This window comes from Microtus pennsylvanicus, chromosome 1 (genome assembly GCF_037038515.1).
Source record: "Microtus pennsylvanicus isolate mMicPen1 chromosome 1, mMicPen1.hap1, whole genome shotgun sequence".
NCBI lineage: Eukaryota > Metazoa > Chordata > Mammalia > Rodentia > Cricetidae > Microtus > Microtus pennsylvanicus.
In genome coordinates, this window is record NC_134579.1 from 6,526,064 (window position 1) to 6,546,618 (window position 20,555).

Below are 20,555 nucleotides of genomic sequence, written 5' to 3' on the forward strand. Positions count from 1 at the left end.
GGACAGCTCTGTGTTTTTAATGTTCCAGGTTCCTTTAGTGGTGGTTTTTGAGCACAAAAATGTCTGTGCCTCCTACAGTGAATGTCATATCTTGTATTTGATAAATACCACAATTAGTGGACTGATCACAACATGATAAAATTGAATATTGCGTTTAATTCTATGATAGGAGAGTGTTAGTAAAGTATTCTTTCTTAGAAATTAACCTCTCATTTTAGTAAATTAACTCTAACTGGGCCCTTAATAGTGTTCAATTATGGCCAGACTGCTTGTATCTTTTAAAGGAGTAATTTGTTTCAAATGAACAAAAATTTACTTTCAGACTCCAATGTTATTTCTTATGACTCAAACCAATCCTGGTATCACCTAGTGAAAGATCTGTATCTATGGTGTTTTCTTTAGAGAAAGAGTGGGTGTGTTTTTTTAAGATGATTGATACACGCAAAATGAGAAAAGAACAATCAATGAGCTCTCAGAATATCTACATATGCTAATGTCAAAAGCATGAGAATCTAGAGTTCACCTAGTGGGTTAGTAGGTTTCTTCATCATGTAGTTTGTGTAGTGAATCTAAAGGACTAGAGGTGAGGTTAGAACAAGTATATTTGAACAGACAAAATAGGTTGAATCAATAAAGGGACAGTATACTTCTTGTTTTGTTATCATCCGCTAAATCTGTTATAAATGACACTCAAAGCAGAATATAATTGGAATTGCTATGATTGAGATATATGGGGAACTTGAAAAGCAAAAGAGGATTGGACAAGTCAAAATTGGAGTTCAGATGACTGAGTAGGCTTCAGCGTCAAAGAACCAGAGAAGGGCAAGAGAAGCCTGAAGAGAATGACTAGGTAATGAGGAAAACATGTCAGCATTGAGGGGGTTTTAAAGGAAAGTGATTGATCTGAAATTTAGTACAAGCCTGCTAAAAAGAAAAAAAAAGTCTTGTTTGGTGATTTCTATTCACAAGAAAAAAAAATTGCGTGGTGCTAGGCAAAAAGAGAGTGGAGGAAGTGGAATTTCACTGGGGTATGGAAAGACTAAAACACAATTGCTTCCAAAGAGAGTCAAAAGGGAGATCATATACTGCTTCTTCCTTATCTCAGCACAATTACAAACCGAGTATAACAGAAAAGATCTGGTGACAAAGCTACAGAAGCTATGGAAGAAAGTATGTGGGGGTAGGGAAGGGGAGAGAAGTACTTAGAAAGGGATAGGGGAAAGGAAATGTAAAATCATGTCTTTCACATTCATTACAAGTGCAGGTTATTTGGGGTTGAAAAAGACAGGACCTATGGAAGACAGTTTTACTGTCATCCTTAAAATGTAAGAAAGCTGGAGGGTTTTGAGAGAGGAGGAACTTTGATTGAGTGGCTTTTGTTTCCTACACAGTATAAAATTTGACTTTTATTAGAACTAAATAGGTATAGATTTGTAAGAGAGATGTGCAAAATAAACCATGAAAGATCACTTGAGAACAAATTCAAAACAAATTATCTGGTACCAAGTTAAAGCAAATTGCCCTTCTGGGTCTACAGTCTACCTATTGTTCTAGTTCTTCCAGTTTTTACCAGTGTCAATGGAAAACATTATCAACATTTCCTTGATTATATATCTTATTGTTGTTAGAGTAAAATTACCTCTCCCAATTTAGCAAAAAGAAAAAAAAGAACTTTGACCTGTGTGTCTGAAGTAGATTTATCAATACAGAAATATAATTCTGTTCACATCAAATAGCAGTCAGTATTTAAATGTGGAAGACCAACTCTTAGACCATGTAAAGCACAGTTCATCTTTTGAATCCATACCTAAGACAGGATGAATCCAAACTGTTCAGCTTTGAGATGACTTTGAATCAATTTCATGTAACAGTTGAAGCAGAATTGAGGCAAATAAATATACTAAGATTTGTATTTGTTTGGAAAGAGAACACTCTGTAGTTTAGTTTTTATGACTAGTGAGTCTTTCATCTCTATTCCAGGATTCTCTGACAGACATTTCAAGATCATCATTTCACATACAATGAATTTCTGTAATTAGTACATACAACTATAGCATACAGACTAGAAATATGTATTTTTATATCCTTTAGAAAATTGGAATTAGATACTGCAAGTTTAAAAATCCTTGTACATGTTACAGTTGTTTCTTATAGCTATAGAAATAAGCCTACCTTTTCATGAACAATGCTAATGTCGATCTATTATTAGTTCTATTGTTCATAGGATGTGTGCTTTAAATTACTTTCCCCAGATCCACACATGTGTGCTCTGAATGGCTTCTGTCTTCTCTGTTTCACACAGATCTATGGGAGAATTTTACAAAACACTTTCATTAGGAATAACATTCATTACCATGAGCCAGAATCACTTCTTAATTCAAAGCTAACTGGCCCTTATCTGGAGCTATGACCTTGACTTCAATGAAACAGTCTTTAACCAACTACTCACACTGCTTCAGGCCACAATATTCATGATTTTCTTGCAGAAAATTCTTCAATCTCAATTTAAATGTTATAATAAGGTTATTTTAATGACTTTCTGATGCACGCTTCCCATTCCCCTAGCCCCCAATATACTTAAGATTGTTTAGTCTCTACCTTAACCCAAATCTTTATGGAAAATAGCCTAATTCTAGGATAAATCTAGTCCATAATACACTTTTATTCATTAGTCACCTGCATGATATGGCCTTTTCTGAAGCTGCATTTGAATTTTCAGGTAAGGTTTATTAAACCCTAAAAAATAGGCCACAAAAAATCTGAATTATGACCAAAAGTTTTTGAATAACTAAGTGATTCCTTTCCCATATATACACATACATATTCATCACACACATATATGCATATCTCATATATATATATATATATATATATATATATATATATATATATATATATATATATACACGTGTGTGTATATTAAAAGAACTCATGGGATTGGTCAATGACTCAGGATCTATCAGTCCTGATGACTTGGATTTGATTCCTGTATTTCACATGGTGGAAAAGACCACTCCCAGTTTGCACAAGTTGTCATGTAACTACCCACATGGTGTGGAACCAAACACCCACCGGCCTCTGTAATATAAACAAACAAACATATAAACAAATAAATAGACTTGCTAACAAGCACTTTTAATATTGCTACTTCTCTACAGAGAATAGTTTTCATTTTCTTATTTCATAAATTTTGTTTTCTGTTATGAATAGTATTACGAGCAAGTGAGTAGTATTAAGTACAATGCAAACATCATCTTGATAGTTAATACACATGGACACATTACATTAAATATTTTTAAAGTGAAACATAATAAAGAACTAATATTTAAAGTTATTCTATGAGGCCTGTGAACATTTTTTAACTAGAGTAGATTGAATAATAATAACAAGAAAAATATCCTAAGAAAATTCCTAGAATCTTCTAAATGAAGGCTTAAGAATGAAGGATGAACTAGGAGTTCTATTACTCCTGGAAGAAATAAATCATCTGGTCTGATTATCTGAAACCAAAAAGAATTTGGTGCATTAACATAAGTTAAAATCTAATATACAGAAATTATTGAACTAGTGAAATACAAAAGAAAGCAATCCCAGGTCTATATAGGTTATACTAGAAGATTTGTGAGGAAGTCAAAGGCAAAACTGGAAAAGAAAATTGTTTAATATACTTTTTCTAAGGTTAATAAGATAATTTTGCAAATAATGTATCGGGACCCATGCATTTTTAAGGCTCAATTGGAACCGATTAGTAACAAATAATACCAATATTAGTATAATACCCTGTTTTATCAAAGTTAAGAAAGGAAACCAAAACTCCAAAGACTCAGCCCAATTTGCATAAAACCCATATTTAAGAGATATATAGGTATAGAAATGAGGTCTTAAATTTGAATCAAATTAAGTATTTCAACAATATTCAGGGTAATCCAAATCTCGTAAAGAAGTGAGGGAACGAAGAGCATGAGACAGGATAGAGAAGTTGTGGTAAAAATATTACTGCATTTCTTACATCTATTCACAATGTTCTTTGTATTATTTTACTTTCTGAATGTGTAAGGCAATAACAGTTTGCCACATACTCGGCAAACGTGAAGTGGTGCGGGTTAAACTCGGCAACTAATCAGTAGAGATGCTGTACTTTGTTCTTGATGGGAGACTGAAAGAAATCATGTGACTATAGACACTGGTATTGTCTGGATCACTGAGAGACGGGTAGAGAAGAATTGTTCCTGCAGTAGAGAAGAATTAAGGAAAGCTAAGAAATATAGGACATTTAGGGCTGAACATTTTGACTTTGATATGCTGGAAAGATTTGGCAGGTTAATTGTAGTAGGCAATACTACTTAGAAATAAGATACTCTGAAATACATATGCCATAAAGTTTTGGAAGCTACCTATGTACAAGAAAGTTAAGGAATGGATGCAGGAAAGAGGATGAAATGAAAGAAAATGGAGAAAAGAACACCAGTTTTAGAAGGACATCAAGAAAGTGAATTTGATTTTTCTCCAGGAATATCAAAGAATAAATCAAACAATAAAGTCCACAATATGCATCTTTTGTTTCCACCTTAAATTGCATGACTATCTTTATGTTCGTCAGCCAAATTCTGCACCCTAGGAACATTGCTAAGCTTATTTTCCAGTTCTCTTCACGTATTTGTGTGTGTGCATGTGTGTGTGTGTGTGTGTGTGTGTGTGTGTGTGTGTGTGTGTGTGTGCTAAACATTATATTCTGTTCCACAAAGGGTTCACCTGGATTGATGTGTCTACTTCACAAGTTTGACTGTTGGATTATGGACAAATAATTGAAGAATTTGAGCTTCTGGTTTTGTATCTAAAGAAAAAAAACATCAAAGTGGCTGTGTAGTGTTGTTATGAAGGTGGAATAAACAATTCACGAAGAACATAAGCTGTTGGAGCTTGATCTCTTATCACCCAATAGTCATTTTTTGTACTGTATCTAAACTAGTGTCTTTACAGAATATTCAATTAATGTTAGTCAGTCATTAGATATACTAATATTGGTATTTGATAATTATCTTCAATCTGTTTTAAAATGAAAATACACTATTTACATTGCATCAAGAATAAATTCCTCTTTGTAAATTATTTCCAGTGATTATTGCTTTGTAAAAACTAAAGCCTATACAATATAATTGAGTTGTGTCTGCTTATCTGTACTCATTGTGTTTGTAATAAGATATGGGGCAGAAAACTTAAAACCTCTTGCGGTGTCTCCATGAGAAATATAAGAAATGGAAGAAGTAAAATAGAGGTGATCAGAAAGAAGAAATTTTTAAAAAAACAAAACTTTAGTGTTGACTCAATAATGAGGGATGGAGGTGATGATAAGGAAAATACCAGGAGTAAAGGGGAAAAGTTACAAGTAAAACAGGTTTTTGTTAGGTTCTGTTACTTCTCGTCAGGATATGCAATTGGCTGAAATTAGACTTCTAAGTACTAAAATACGGATATATTGAAAACAGCACCTACACATACAAGATGTGATAGTCGACTCCTATTATATAATTCTGGTGAACATTTTAAATATATTAAATTATTTTCTAACTACCAATTACAAAATAAAAGACCCTTTTTTTTTGTAAACTACACAAGCATTTTTATGTCAGCAGGAACCTCTTCATTGCAACAAAGCTTTGTAATTCATAGGTGCCTGTTTTTATTCCACTCTTTAGCATGGTTATCAGACATGTTTCTAATTCTGTATTAAGTACAAAACTATTCTATAATCAGTTTTTTACCTGAAGGATGGATTATGGCTTTATATTTTTGTGGAGTTTCTAAGGATATAAATGCTTAGCTGAGAAAATATGTAGTTGCATATGTTTACAATTTTGGATTATTACAAATTCTGCAGAACTTTAAAACTTCTGTGGTCAATGGTATATTGGCACAGACTCCAGATATTGAAACTAAAGAGAAGAAAGAATAAAAGTTTTATAATCCTGGGAGACATTCAAGAAGAATACTCAACTACTAAGTTCAGTAGTGGATTTCCAAACTTGACAAGTTAACATAAATAAGACTCAATTTAGGTTAAGACATTGGTCATGGATTATGACATGAACATTTTTTTCCATTTAGTAAAGATACATGTAAATTATGCTTTTTAAAAAAATTATTTTATGTTTGTCTTGCATCATGTTTATATATCAGTTTATATATATGTGTGCCTGATGTCCACATATGCCAGATGAAGGCTTCAGAACCCACATAACTGGAGTTAGACAGCTGCGACCCACCATGTGGGGTCGAGGAATTGTACCAGGGTCCTCTGCAAGTGTTCTTAGCTCCTGAGCCATCACTCCAGACCACTGTTTATCTTTCTGATCTTTGAACTTGGTGAAACAAATTGAAGCACTTGAATATATGAAATATTCACAAATAGATATCGTATAATCTCTAATGTTGATAGAATCATAAAGTACTATTAAAATGTGTGTTTGATAGACATGCATGTGTGTGAGTTCATGGCTGTGTGTATACAAGTGTATGAATGTGTTTAGGGGTTGAAGTTCTGTGATTTTTTTTTTAGATAGTCTCATATTGGAACTTGAAGCTTACTGTTTAGGCTGAGCCAACTTGTCTGGGACCTTTCTGTTTCCTGGTACCCAGCATTAGGTTTACAAATGCATGCCATCACACTGAGCTTCTGATCTTCTCTTTTCTGTGTTGGGAAGGAACCTTGCTCCTCATGCTTGCATGGTAAGCTGACCAAGTTATCCCCTCTGTCTCTATACTGATTACTAACTATCTTAGAGTTCATGCTTCTCTTTTCTGGCTAAAAGCGCTATGCCTATGATTGTCAAGTTTATATTTCCCAGAATTTTGTATGGATACCCATTACTTTTGTAAAGGGAACAGCTAAGAATTGTGAAAACGATCCAGGTACTACAGGCCTAAAAATTTAGGTATTTACAAAGTAGATGCTTATAACTCAGTTATATAGTTAAACTGTGTTCATAAAATTGAAATGTTTACTAGCTTAAAGAAGAGAAGAAACACAGCAGGTGTACTATGGTGAAGAAATGATATATGATATGTGAATACAAATCTGGCACAAGTGGTTTTAGTAATCAACAGTATCCACTGCCATTTTCTCATGAAAGGGTAAAAGGATATTTCTGTAACTTCTCAATTTCCAAGGTTTCCTCTTTGTTGTTTTAGTATTTTTTTTTCCTTCTTCTTCTTTGGTGTCTTATTTATTAAATCCTGCTTTACCCTCAGTTGCTTGCTTCGGATTTGCACATCAGCCCTGAGCTCGAATTTGTTTTGCTATCTATGGGCTGAGGGAAGTTTCACTAACTTAAAGTAGTTCTGTTTGGTCCTGATGACAGATACGTAAGCCTTCAGATGATCACAACTGATGCCAGGTTTATGCAATCTCCAACTTTTACCTTGTAATTTTACATACCAGTGTGATTTCCCAAAGTGATGCCCTCTGTTCTAGTTAGGCATGTGCTTTCATTCTTCACTACTTCAACACAACTGCATAGCTGTCCTCAAATGCTTTGATGCTGTAATATCTATTATATAAGTCATACTGTGCTATGCACTTATATTTTTATTTAATGCATGTATTCTTTGAGAATTTCATACTTGTATGCAAGGAACTTTGGTCATACTTACCTATTTTCTGCCTTCAACTTCTCCCAGACTCCCACACAACTGCCTCCCAATTTCATATTCTCTATCATTTTCTTTAGAATCTGTTGAGTGTAGGTAGTTCTGTTGGAGCACATAGAGTGCTTCTATTGGAGCATGGGAAAATTGAGGTGTCACATCCCTGCAACAAACTGTTTCTCCTCTCCCTAGAAGCTATAAGTCGCCGATATCTCACGGCTTGTGGTAGGCCTAAAGAGTGCATTCCTATTCATGCTGTGACTTTTGATTGGCTTACTCTTGTTTAGATTTTTTAGAGGCAACCACAGTTTTTGTGAGTTCCTATGTACAACAGGCCTGATATTACTAGAAGTCTCTATTTACCAATGTTCCCCTAGCCTGTCCAAACTTTTATTTCCTCTTCTGTGATGTTCCTTAAACATGGTGGCAGAAGGAAGGCGGCCGGAACACCGGGCGCCGGAAGGCGGCTGGAGGACGCCCAGCACAGCCGGCGGGGACCCACTGGGACTGGAGCGGCAGCAGAGGACACAGGCTGCTGGCGGCGGGAACCATCCCAGCAGCAGAAGCAGGCTGAAGGGACAGCGTGCAACACCAAGAACAGATCGCCCCACTACAATTAAACCAAAGAGGTAGGCCTTCGGTTGGGGAGGTCCCTGGCAAAGGAGGAGCCGGGTCCTATTCCTGAAGACCTTTCTGAGGGGAGAGAGGGATCTTGGCCCCCTGGCAGGAACCAGGAAACAGAGCAAGGGCATTTTGTAAGAGGAGCCCCTGGCCAACAGGGAAACCTGAACCAGTTTTAAAAGACCCCTTAGATAGCATCGATAGGAGGAGATGGGCAGGCGCCAAGGAAAGAATTCACCCAATAATCTGAAAAACAACATGAAAACACCAGAACCCAACGATCTTACAACAGAAGGTCTCCAACACCATAATACAGAAGAAGTGGAAAAAATTGACTTTATGAAAGCTGTAGAGTCCCTTAAACAACATGTGAAAAATGCCCTTATAGAAATGGATGAGAAGTATAACCAAAAATTTGAAGAAATGAGTAAATACGTACATAATACCCTGGGAAACCAAGAAAGAACGATCAAACAGGTAATGGAAACAGTTCAAGAATTGAAAACTGAAATGGAAGCAAGGAAGAAAACACAAACTGAGGACCAGCTGGATATGGAAAATCTAGGTCAACGAGCAGAGCCTACAGAAACAAGCATAATCAATAGAATACAAGAAATAGAAGAAAGAATCTCAGATTCTGAGGACAACATAGAGAAAATAAACGCTCTGATCAAAGAAAACTGCAAAGCCAACAAATTCTCATCACAAAACATTCAGGAAATATGGGACACAATAAAAAGACCAAATCTAAGAATAATAGGAATAGAAGAAGGAGAAGAGTCACAGCTCAAAGGCCCAGAAAATATTTTGAACAAAATTATGGAAGAAAACTTTCCCAACATAAAGAAAGATATTCCTTTGAATATTCAAGAAGCATATAGAACACCAAACAGACTGGATCAAAGGAAAACATCCCCTCGCCATATAATAATCAAAACACAAAATATACAGGTTAAAGAAAGAATACTAAGAGCTGCAAAGGAAAAAGGCCAAGTAACTTATAAAGGTAAACCGATCAGACTTACACCTGATTTCTCTTTGGAAACAATGAAAGCCAGAAGGTCCTGGATAGAAGTACTGCAGAAGCTAAGAGACCATGGATGCAAGCCCAGACTACTATACCCAGCCAAGCTTTCGTTCACTATAAATGGAGAAATCAAGACATTCCAGGATAAAAACAAATTTAAACAATACGTAGCCACGAATCCAGCCCTACAGAAAGTAATAGAAGGAAAATCGCAACCCAAGGAATCCAACATTGCCAACACTGCCTACAATAACTCAGGCATCTAGCGACCCTTCACTAGCACAACTCAAAGAAGGGAGACACACAAATTCTACTTCCAAAAACAATAAGAATATCTGGCGTAAACAACCACTGGTCATTAATATCACTTAATATTAATGGTCTCAATTCACCTATAAAAAGGCACAGGCTAAGAGATTGGATAAGAAAACAGGATCCAACATTCTGCTGTTTGCAAGAAACACATCTCAACCACAAAGACAGGCATCTACTCAGAGTAAAGGGCTGGGAAAAGATCTTTCAAGCAAATGGTCCTAAGAAAAAAGCTGGTGTGGCAATATTAATTTCTAACAAAACTGACTTCAAACTAAAATCAATCCGAAGAGATCGAGATGGACACTTTATACTCATAACAGGAACAATTGGTCAGGATGAAGTCTCAATCCTGAATATTTACGCCCCTAATATAAAAGCACCCACGTATGTAAAAGAAATATTACTAAAACTCAAGGCAGACATTAAACCACACACACTAGTAGTAGGAGACTTCAATACACCTCTCTCAGCAATGGACAGGTCAATCAGACAGAAACCTAATAGAGAAGTAAGAGAACTACTGGAGGAAATGAAGCAAATGGACTTAACAGACATCTATAGAACATTCCACCCAAATAGGAAAGAATATACCTTCTTCTCTGCAGCCCATGGAACCTTCTCGAAAATTGACCACATACTCGGAAACAAAGGAAACCTCCACAGATACAAAAAAATATCAGTGTCCACCTGTGTCTTATCAGATCACCACGGATTAAAGTTAGAATTCAACAACAATCCTACCTCCAGAAAGCCGACAAACTCATGGAAACTGAACAGTCAACTACTGAACCACACCTGGGTCAAGGAAGAAATCAAGAAAGAAATTAAAGTCTTCCTCGAATTTAATGAAAATAAAGGGACAACATACTCAAACCTATGGGACACTATGAAATCAGTGCTAAGAGGAAAGTTCATAGCACTAAGTGCCCACTTAAAGAAAACAGAGAAAGCATACATCGGAGACTTAACAGCACACCTGAAAGCTTTAGAAAAAAAAGAAGCAGATGCGCCCAGGAGGAGTAGAAGACTGGAAATAATCAAACTGAGGGCGGAAATCAACAAAATAGAAACGCAGAAAACAGTCCAAAGAATCAATGAAACAAAAAGTTGGTTCTTGGAGAAAATCAACAAGATCGACAAACCCCTATCCAAACTAATTAAACGACAGAGAGAGAACACGCAAATAAATAAGATCAGAAATGAAAAGGGGGACATAACCACAGACACAGAGGAAATTCAGAGACTCATTAGATCTTACTACAAAAGCCTGTATGCCACAAAACTAGAAAATGCAAAAGAAATGGACATTTTTTTAGATAAGTACCACATACCAAAGCTAAACCAAGACCAGGTGAACGATCTAAATAGACCTGTTAGTTGCGAAGAGCTAGAAACCGTTATCAAAAATCTACCTTCCAAAAAAAGCCCAGGACCAGATGGTTTCAATGCAGAATTCTACCAGAACTTCCAAGAAGAGCTAATACCTATACTCCTTAAGGTATTTCACAATATAGAAACAGAAGAGTCATTGCCAAATTCCTTTTATGAAGCTACAGTTACCCTGATACCAAAACCACACAAAGACCCAACCAAGAAAGAAAATTACAGGCCGATCTCACTCATGAATATCGATGCAAAAATTCTCAATAAAATACTGGCAAACCGAATCCAAGAACACATTAGAAAAATTATCCATTATGATCAAGTAGGCTTCATCCCAGAGATGCAGGGCTGGTTCAACATACGCAAATCTATCAATGTAATCCACCATATAAATAAACTGAAAGAAAAAAACCATATGATCATTTCATTAGATGCTGAAAAAGCATTTGACAAAATTCAACACCCCTTTATGATAAAAGTCTTGGAGAGATTAGGGATACAAGGGTCATACCTAAATATAATAAAAGCTATTTACAGCAAGCCGTCAGCTAACATTAAATTAAATGGAGAAAAACTCAAAGCCATCCCACTAAAATCAGGAACACGACAAGGCTGTCCACTCTCTCCATACCTCTTCAATATAGTGCTTGAAGTTCTAGCAATAGCAATAAGACAACATAAAGGGATCAAGGGGATTCGTATCGGGAAAGAAGAAGTTAAGCTCTCGTTATTTGCAGATGATATGATAGTATACATAAGCGACCCCAAAAACTCTACCAAAGAACTCCTACAGCTGATAAACACCTTTAGTAATGTGGCAGGATACAAGATCAACTCCAAAAAATCAGTGGCCTTCCTATACACTAAGGATAAGGAAACAGAGAGGGAAATTAGAGAAGCATCACCTTTCACGATAGCCACAAATAGCATAAAATATCTTGGGGTAACTCTGACCAAGGATGTGAAAGATCTATTTGACAAGAACTTTAAGTCTTTGAAGAAAGAAATTGAAGAGGACACCAGAAAATGGAAAGATCTTCCTTGCTCCTGGATTGGGAGGATCAACATAGTAAAAATGGCAATTCTACCAAAAGCAATCTATAGATTCAATGCAATCCCCATCAAAATCTCATCAAAATTCTTCACAGATCTGGAGAAGACAATAATCAACTTTATATGGAAAAACAAAAAACCAAGGATAGCCAAAACAATCTTATACAACAAAGGAGCGTCTGGAGGCATTACCATCCCTGTCTTCAAACTCTACTACAGAGCTACAGTATTGAAAACAGCTTGGTATTGGCATAAAAACAGAGAAGTCGACCAATGGAATCGAATAGAAGACCCTGACATTAACCCACAAACCTATGAACACCTGATTTTCGATAAAGGAGCTAAAAGTATACAATGGAAAAAAGAGAGCATCTTCAACAAATTGTGCTGGCAAAGCTGGTTGTCAACCTGTAGAAGAATGAAAATAGATCCATATCTATCACCATGCACAAAACTCAAGTCCAAATGGATTAAAGACCTCAATATCAGTCTGAACACAGTGAACCTGATAGAAGAGAAAGGGGGAAGTACTCTACAACACATGGGCACAGGAGATCGCTTCCTATGTATAACCCCAGCAGCACAGACACTAAGGGCAACATTGAATAAATGGGACCTCCTGAGACTGAGAAGCTTCTGTAAAGCAAAGGACACTGTCACTAAGACAAAAAGGCAACCTACTGACTGGGAGAAGATCTTCACCAACCCCGCAACTGACAAAGGTCTGATCTCCAAAATATATAAAGAACTCAAGAAACTAGACCGTAAAAGGCTAATCAACCCAATTATAAAATGGGGCATTGAGCTGAACAGAGAATTCTCAACAGAAGAACTTCAAATGGCCAAAAGACACTTAAGGTCATGCTCAACTTCCTTAGCGATCAGGGAAATGCAAATCAAGACAACTTTAAGATACCATCTTACACCTGTCAGAATGGCTAAAATCAAAAACACCAATGATAGCCTTTGTTGGAGAGGTTGTGGAGAAAGGGGTACACTCATCCATTGCTGGTGGGAATGCAAACTTGTGCAACCACTTTGGAAGGCAGTATGGCGGTTTCTCAGGAAATTCGGGATCAACTTACCCCTGGACCCAGCAATACCACTCTTGGGAATATACCCAAGAGAGGCCTTATCATACAACAAAAGTATATGCTCTACAATGTTCATAGCAGCATTGTTTGTGATAGCCAGAACCTGGAAACAACCTAGATGCCCTTCAATGGAAGAATGGATGAAGAAAGTATGGAATTTATACATATTAGAGTACTACTCAGCAATAAAAAACAAGGACTTCTTGAATTTTGCATACAAATGGATGGAAATAGAAAACACTATCCTGAGTGAGGTAAGCCAGACCCAAAAAGAGGAAAATGGGATGTACTCACTCATATTTGGTTTCTAGCCATAAACCAAGGACATTGAGGTTATAATTAGTGATCCTAGAGAAGCTAAATTCGGAGAACCCAAAGAAAAACATATAGGCATCCTCCTGAATATTAATCTTCAGCAAGCGATGAAAGGAGACAGAGACAGAGACCCAAATTGGAGCACAGGACTGAAATCTCAAGGTCCAAATCAGGAGCAGAAGGAGAGAGAGCACGAGCATGGAACTCAGGACTGCGAGGGGTGCACCCACACACTGAGACAATGGGGATGTTCTATTGGGAACTCACCAAGGCCAGCTGGCCTGGGTCTGGAAGATCCTGGGATAAAACCGGACTCTCTGAACATAGCGGACAATGAGGACTACTGAGAACTCAAGAACAATGGCAATGGGTTTCTGATCCTACTGCACGCACTGGCTTTGTGGGAGCCTAGGCAGTTTGGATGCTCAACTTACTAGACCTGGATGGAGGTGGGTGGTCCTTGGACTTCCCACAGGACAGGGAACCCTGATTTCTTCTCGGGCTGGGGGGGGACTTAATTGGGGGAGGGGGAGGGAAATGGGAGGCGGTGGCGGGGAAGAGACAGAAATCTTTAATAAATAAATAAATTAAAAAAAAACATGGTAGCAGGAAGTGAGCCCCTAGTGTACAATAGAATACTGACCACCAAGCTATAGTTTAAAGAGTAAATGTGCCTAAGGAGATAACTTCAGGGGAAAAAAATTGCATTATGATTAATAAAGCAAATCTGGATTATAAATTTGCTCACAATGGTAAAAGATGATGAAATTAGTCAAGCAGTTTAGGGGTAAGGATAGTTTTCTAGTCCAAAAGCCGGAAATGTCCTTGATGTGTTGAGCTTGCAGACCTAAAATAGCAGGAGTGGTTCTAATTTCTGTCCTCTTTCTTTTTTACTTTCTTTCCCTTCCATGCAATAGTCAGGAAGTTATGTGTGAGAAAGGGACCAAAACTGAGAGACTCCTAGACAAATCATCAGTGGGCCAACTGAACCGATCAGATCCCCCTGCATGCCTACCCCTGTTCTCACCATAAGCCCTATAAACAGCCCCAGACTAGCATCTCAATGCCACCCCTGTGGGATCCACTCTACCCAAAGGATCTCTGTCTATAATCCTCATCTGAAGATTTTATATGTAATTCTATAATAAAAGTCTTTAATCTCATCTTCCTGTTCACTAGATTTATTCTTAGAACTTCTCAACACAGAAGACCTAGAAGTCACTGACTTGAGTTGGCTATAGTGGCCATTGATCTTTCCTTTTATACTTGAGATAAGAAAGCCTTGATCACCATCAAGGACTCCCACTTTTTCTCCATTTTATTAGTAACTAAAATTTGTGATTCATTTCTAATGCATTTAAATTTCATGGTAACCACCAAAAACTGCCAATAAGAATTTGTATAATGAAAACATGTTTGTATCATTAAATACATACTTACGAATTAATTTAATGTTATACATAAAATATATGTGTGATTATTACCCTTAACTTGCATGAAATAAAGATGATATCAGTTGTGTCTTTATTAGTCATCAAAAAACTATACAAGAATTAAATTCAAAAGCTATGAAAATTAATTAAAAATTACATATAACCCATGTAAATATAAAGGCCTCCACCCCTTAACTGTGGTTAGGTTATCAGTTTTATTCCAGTGCCTTATTCTTCTTAATAGCCCTACTGTTAACCTGTTTAAGGTTCAGAGAATAGGCAATGGGAATAAATAGTGAGTCTTCAGCTTTGAAATGCTGCCCAAAAGACCTTAATCAACAACTATTGATTTTAAGTCTAGAGGGAGGTCAGCCACAGTCATGTGCATTAATATTTATTAAAAGTTGTAGGCGAGGCATAATAAAAATTAGATTTTCTATTTATCTGCATTTAGGTAGCAACAGAATTGGGCTATAAAAGCACCGATAATTGATTTCAGTTATTTTATTCAGTTTAGTGTGGCAGGCTTCTGCTGTGACTTGTGTGTGAATTCGGAGGCGATACTTACATGAATCAGTACTGAATCACAAGACTCCAGTACTTTTAGTAGAAAACCCAAGTGAAGAGACAAGCATTAAGTACATAGCAGTCGCAATGCTATCTTAGCTCTAGGTGGTCCACTTTGGAGTCTCTCCTTCTTTAGCGGCTTTGGGAGAATACTGATGTTGTTAACAGATTGCTATGGATGACAGCAAAACCTTAGAAGGACACGCCACTTTTGAAGTCCTATGCAATTTAGACATCTTCCAGTCTGCTGAGGAGACAAATATTCTCCTTTGTGTTATATAATTGCAGAATGATTTAAGACTAAAGGAAAGGGGAAAAAGGGATAACAGAAGAAACATTATGAAGCTTGTTTCTATTGACATTAATCCTGTATTGTTAACCTCTCTGTACTCATCAAAGTTTGCTATTGCTTGGGTAGACAGAAACTGCACAGAAATGGTACTACAAATAAACCAATACCAACTCATTCCATTGGACTGTCCTGTGGCCACTGTTGCTACACTAGGTCAAGTGGCAAAAACATGGATTAAGGAGTTCTGCCCATTGCTACCTTTAGAGGAATGGGTGCTTAAATTTCATCTCTATCATCTAATCTTTCTTCCACAGAGGTCGCAGTAGTGACTACTCCTTCACAGAGCATAAAATTCATTAAGATATGTTCAGCAGTTCAAGTACGTACAGCTGATTGTCAATGTTCCTGTGATCAAGATGAGGTAGACTTTGAGTATTGTATTTTTGACGAATAGGAACTTAGATCATTAGAGAAACTGGGGCTTTTCTAAAGTTTTCCCCAAGAAATTAGAAATAAACTATTATTTCCAAGTTGTAGGTTGATGATAGATATCATGTTCATCATTATATTAGCCTTCTTTTTTTAATGTTTAAAGTGAGAGTTTATTTAAGCTTGCTTCTAAAAATAATCACAGCTTCATGTAAAGGATAAAGAAAATGCATGTGCAGAATACAATAAAAACGGTGTCTGCATGGTATTTCTTTTTTATTGATTTTTATTGAGCTCTACATTTTTTCTCTGCTCTCCTCCCCTAAAACCCCCCTAAGGTACCCATGCTCCCAATTTACTCAGGAGATCTTGTCTTTTTCTACTTCCCAAGTAGATTAGATCTATATATGTCTCTCTTAGTGTCCTCATTGTTGTTTAAGTTCTCTGAGATTGTGATTTGTAAGGTGGTTTTCTTTGCTTTATGTTTAAAAATCACTTATGAGTGAGTACATGTGATACTTATTTTTCTGTGTTTGGCTTACCACTCAAAATGATGTTTTCTAGCTCCATCCATTTTCTTGAAAAATTCAAGATGTCATTATATTTTTCTGCTGTGTAGTACTCCATTGTGTAAATGCACCACATTTTCCTTTTCCATTCTTCAGTAGAGGGGCATTTAGGTTGTTTCCAGGTTCTGGCTCTGACAAACAATGCTGCTATGAACATAGTTGAGCACATGTCTTCATGGCATGATTGAGCATCCTTTGGATATATATCCAAAAGTGGTATTACTGGGTCTTGAGGAAGATTGTTTCCTAATTTTCTGAAATATTGCTACGCTGACAATGAAGAGAGCTGTATGAGTTGGCATTACCACCAGCAAATTCCTTTTCCCCACAACCTCTCCAGCATAAGTTGTCATCAGTGTTTTTGATCTTGGCCATTCTTACAGGTGGAAGATTGAATCTCAGAGTAGTTTTGATTTGCATTTCTCCAATGACTGAGGATGCTGAACATTTCCTTAAGTGTCATTCAACAATTTTAGATTCCTTCTCTTGAGAGTTCTCTGTTTAGGTCTGTAGTCCATTTTTTATTGGATTATTTGTTCCTTTAATGACCAATTTTTTGAGTTCTTTGTGTATTTTGGAGATCAGACCTCTGTCTGATGTGGGGTTAATGAAGATCTTTTCCCATTCTGTAGGTTGTCATTTTGTCTTGTTGACTGTGTTCTTTGCTTTACAGAAGCTTTTCAGTTTCAGGAGGTCCCAATTATTAATTGTTTCTCTCAGTGTCTGTACTGCTGGTGTTATATTTAGGAAGTAGTATCCTGTGCCAATGCATTCAAGTGTACTTCCCACTTTCTCTCCTGTAAGGTTCAGTGTGGCTGGCTTTATGCCAAGGTCTTTGATCCATTTGGACTTGAGTTTTGTGCATGGTGATAGATATGGGTCTATTTTCATTCTTCTACACAATGATATCCGGTTATGCCAGTACCATTTGTTAATTATGTTTTCTTTTTTTCCATTTGATATCTTTTGCTTCTTTGTCAAAAATCAGGTATTTGAAAGTGTATGGATTAATATCTGGATTTTTGATTCAGTTCCATTGCTCCTCCTGTCTGTTCTTATGCCAATACCAGGCTGTTTTCAGTACTGTAGCTCTGTAGTAGAGTTTGAAGTCAGGGATTGTGATGCCTACAGAAGTTCTTTTTTTGTACTGGATTGTTTTCGCTAACCTGGTTTTTTGCTTTTCCAAATGAAGTTGAGTACCATTCTTTTGAGGTCTGTGAAGAATTTTGCTGGGATTTTGATGAACACAGTATTAAATCTGTGGACTGATTTTGGAAAGATTGCCATTTTTACTATGTTAATTCTACCTACCCAAGAGCATGGGAAACCTTTCGACTTTCTGATATCTTCTTCAATTTCTTTGTTCAAAGATTTAAAGTTCTTGTCATACAAGTCTTCCACTTGTTTGGTTAGAGTTACTCCGAGATATTTTATGCTATTTGTGATGGTAGCCTTCTTAATACAGTGACAGTAACAGGTCAGAAACTATTGTTTATTGCTGTGTATTCAGGGACCATACACATAAAGAAATTAAAAGGTGGAAGGGCCTTTAAAATATCTTGAGAAGTGGTAGATGATGAATTGACTTTTGCTCTACAGATTGATAAATTTGTACTGACCAAATTTATCAGAAGGCAAATGAGTTCAGAATATATATTCTAATGCAGGCATTCAGATGAATTCACAGAAGTCATGGGTCATAGAATAGATATTTGTAACGGAGACTTGCTAACTGTTTAATTATTCCTATTTGTTCTTCTTCCAATGTACATAACCTGACTATGATAATTGAATAATTAATGGATAGGGTTGACTGTAAAATGTAAATACAATTTTTGCAGTCTTATAAGAATTAAATTTTTAGTATGCTTGGAACTGCATACATTTTCATTATTCTCCAAAAGACTAAAATGATGTTAATTTACAACATAGCCCAAGTGCAATTATCAATGTGTATTAATTATTCTAATTCCTTCTGGAATGTAACCTGATGTATAACATTACTTGTTCTTGGCTTTGCCTTAATGGCTTCTACTCTAAGCAAGTCCTTTTGTGCTCAGAGACAAGTTCTATTTCCCAGCTATCTTCCTTTGTTCCCTAGCAGGCTGTCTTCTGTGGTATTTACTGTTAATGGATATTTGGTTCTCTTGAAATACAACCCAGCTCTGGTCCTGGAACACACTTGACACTGATTCGTTCACTGTGTGATGCACAGACCATTGTTGCCCCGAGTATCACAGGTGTTATTCATGGCAAGTCAGAGTAGAGAAGGTGCAGGTCCTTTGTGGTGATGACTCTCCATGCTGAGAAAGTCAAAATGTAATGGCTATTACAGTGAAAACCACACCTGACCACTAATGACACACAAAAAAGAGAAGACATGCTACATATTCTAGTCCCCAGAGTTTAGAAATTCAGAAAGGAAAGTATCGTGATAATGCCAGAATTTAAAAATATAAAATACTAATATATTTTTTCCAAATTATATTATGTGTGTTTACTTATTATGGATTCAGTAACTTAATTCAGATCTCAACTCTTTTGCTTAAGACAGCTAGAATATATCCAGATTTCATAAGAAGTACTTTGAAGTTTACAAGCATTGGTTAGGAGTTAAAAAGAAAAAGGTGTGGATCCCAAGCACACTGAAGATCAATATCCAGCAGACAAAAAGACAGGGAACATAGGAAGACAACAATTTGTACTAAACTCCCATTCAGCAAAGGCTGAGTACTGGCTGTGGAAGGCAGCAGTTATAATCTTCCATAAATGAGTCACAATAGTAGGAAACACAGTACCAACTTTCATTTCTAAAATTCACAGTGGATATCCATGAATTGGAAGTATCTTCTTTAAGCAATACAGATTCATGAACTGAAAACCAATAGTTGCTTTTGTTTGTTTGTTACTGAATAACAACCACAGAGCCATGCTAAACTCTTGCTGATCACTCTTGCTTCTTTCGTTACCCTCCAGTGGTTGGAAGACTTTATTGATCGATTCTAGGAGCACAAAGACAATATTCACAGTCATGTTTTCTTTTGTTCAAATACCAGTTTCCTAAAATTTTAATTTTCTAGTTTCTGTTTAGCACATTTAAGTACATGCATATACAAAACAATGGCATTATCATATTCTCAATTTGTATTATTCAAAAACAAACCATATTTATTAAGCATCCTTAAAATAGTTTATAGTGACCTTGGTTTGGTATGCTTTCTTTCTATTCCAAATTATTACTTGTAATCTTTCTTTTTTATTGCTATAGCTTCAAATTTTTGAAAGAAAAATAATGGTCTCATTTTTAACTTAAAACTACTGTCAAAATGTATATGACAGACATCCAAGTGAGGCATATAAAACGCGAAATGTATTTTGTTAACACAATCTTGCTTTATGTTTTAATATATTTCCAAGGACATTTGCAAAATTGCCATTGGAAAATGAATAGAGTAAATGGGAAATATCCAACTAAAATGATTATAGCAATCTAGCCAAGAATGTTATATAACACTTCAGCAGCAAATTGAACTCGTGCATACAAACTATAATACTTTAGACTTCAAGTTATTAATGAATGTGCTGATTTTAGCTCATGAAATCAGTGAATAATTGGTATTCAACAGAGGACATTTTAGCAGAACTGGAAGGCAGCAATTCTAAATTAGGCCACAGTCATTATAGTTGATGCACAACACTACATAATCCCTGTTTATCCTCATTATGATCTCTTATTTTTAATTTCTTGCCAACAAAGGCAAACTCCTGCACATACATTCTATTTCAAATCTTTATGTGTCTGCTCTCAAGAAA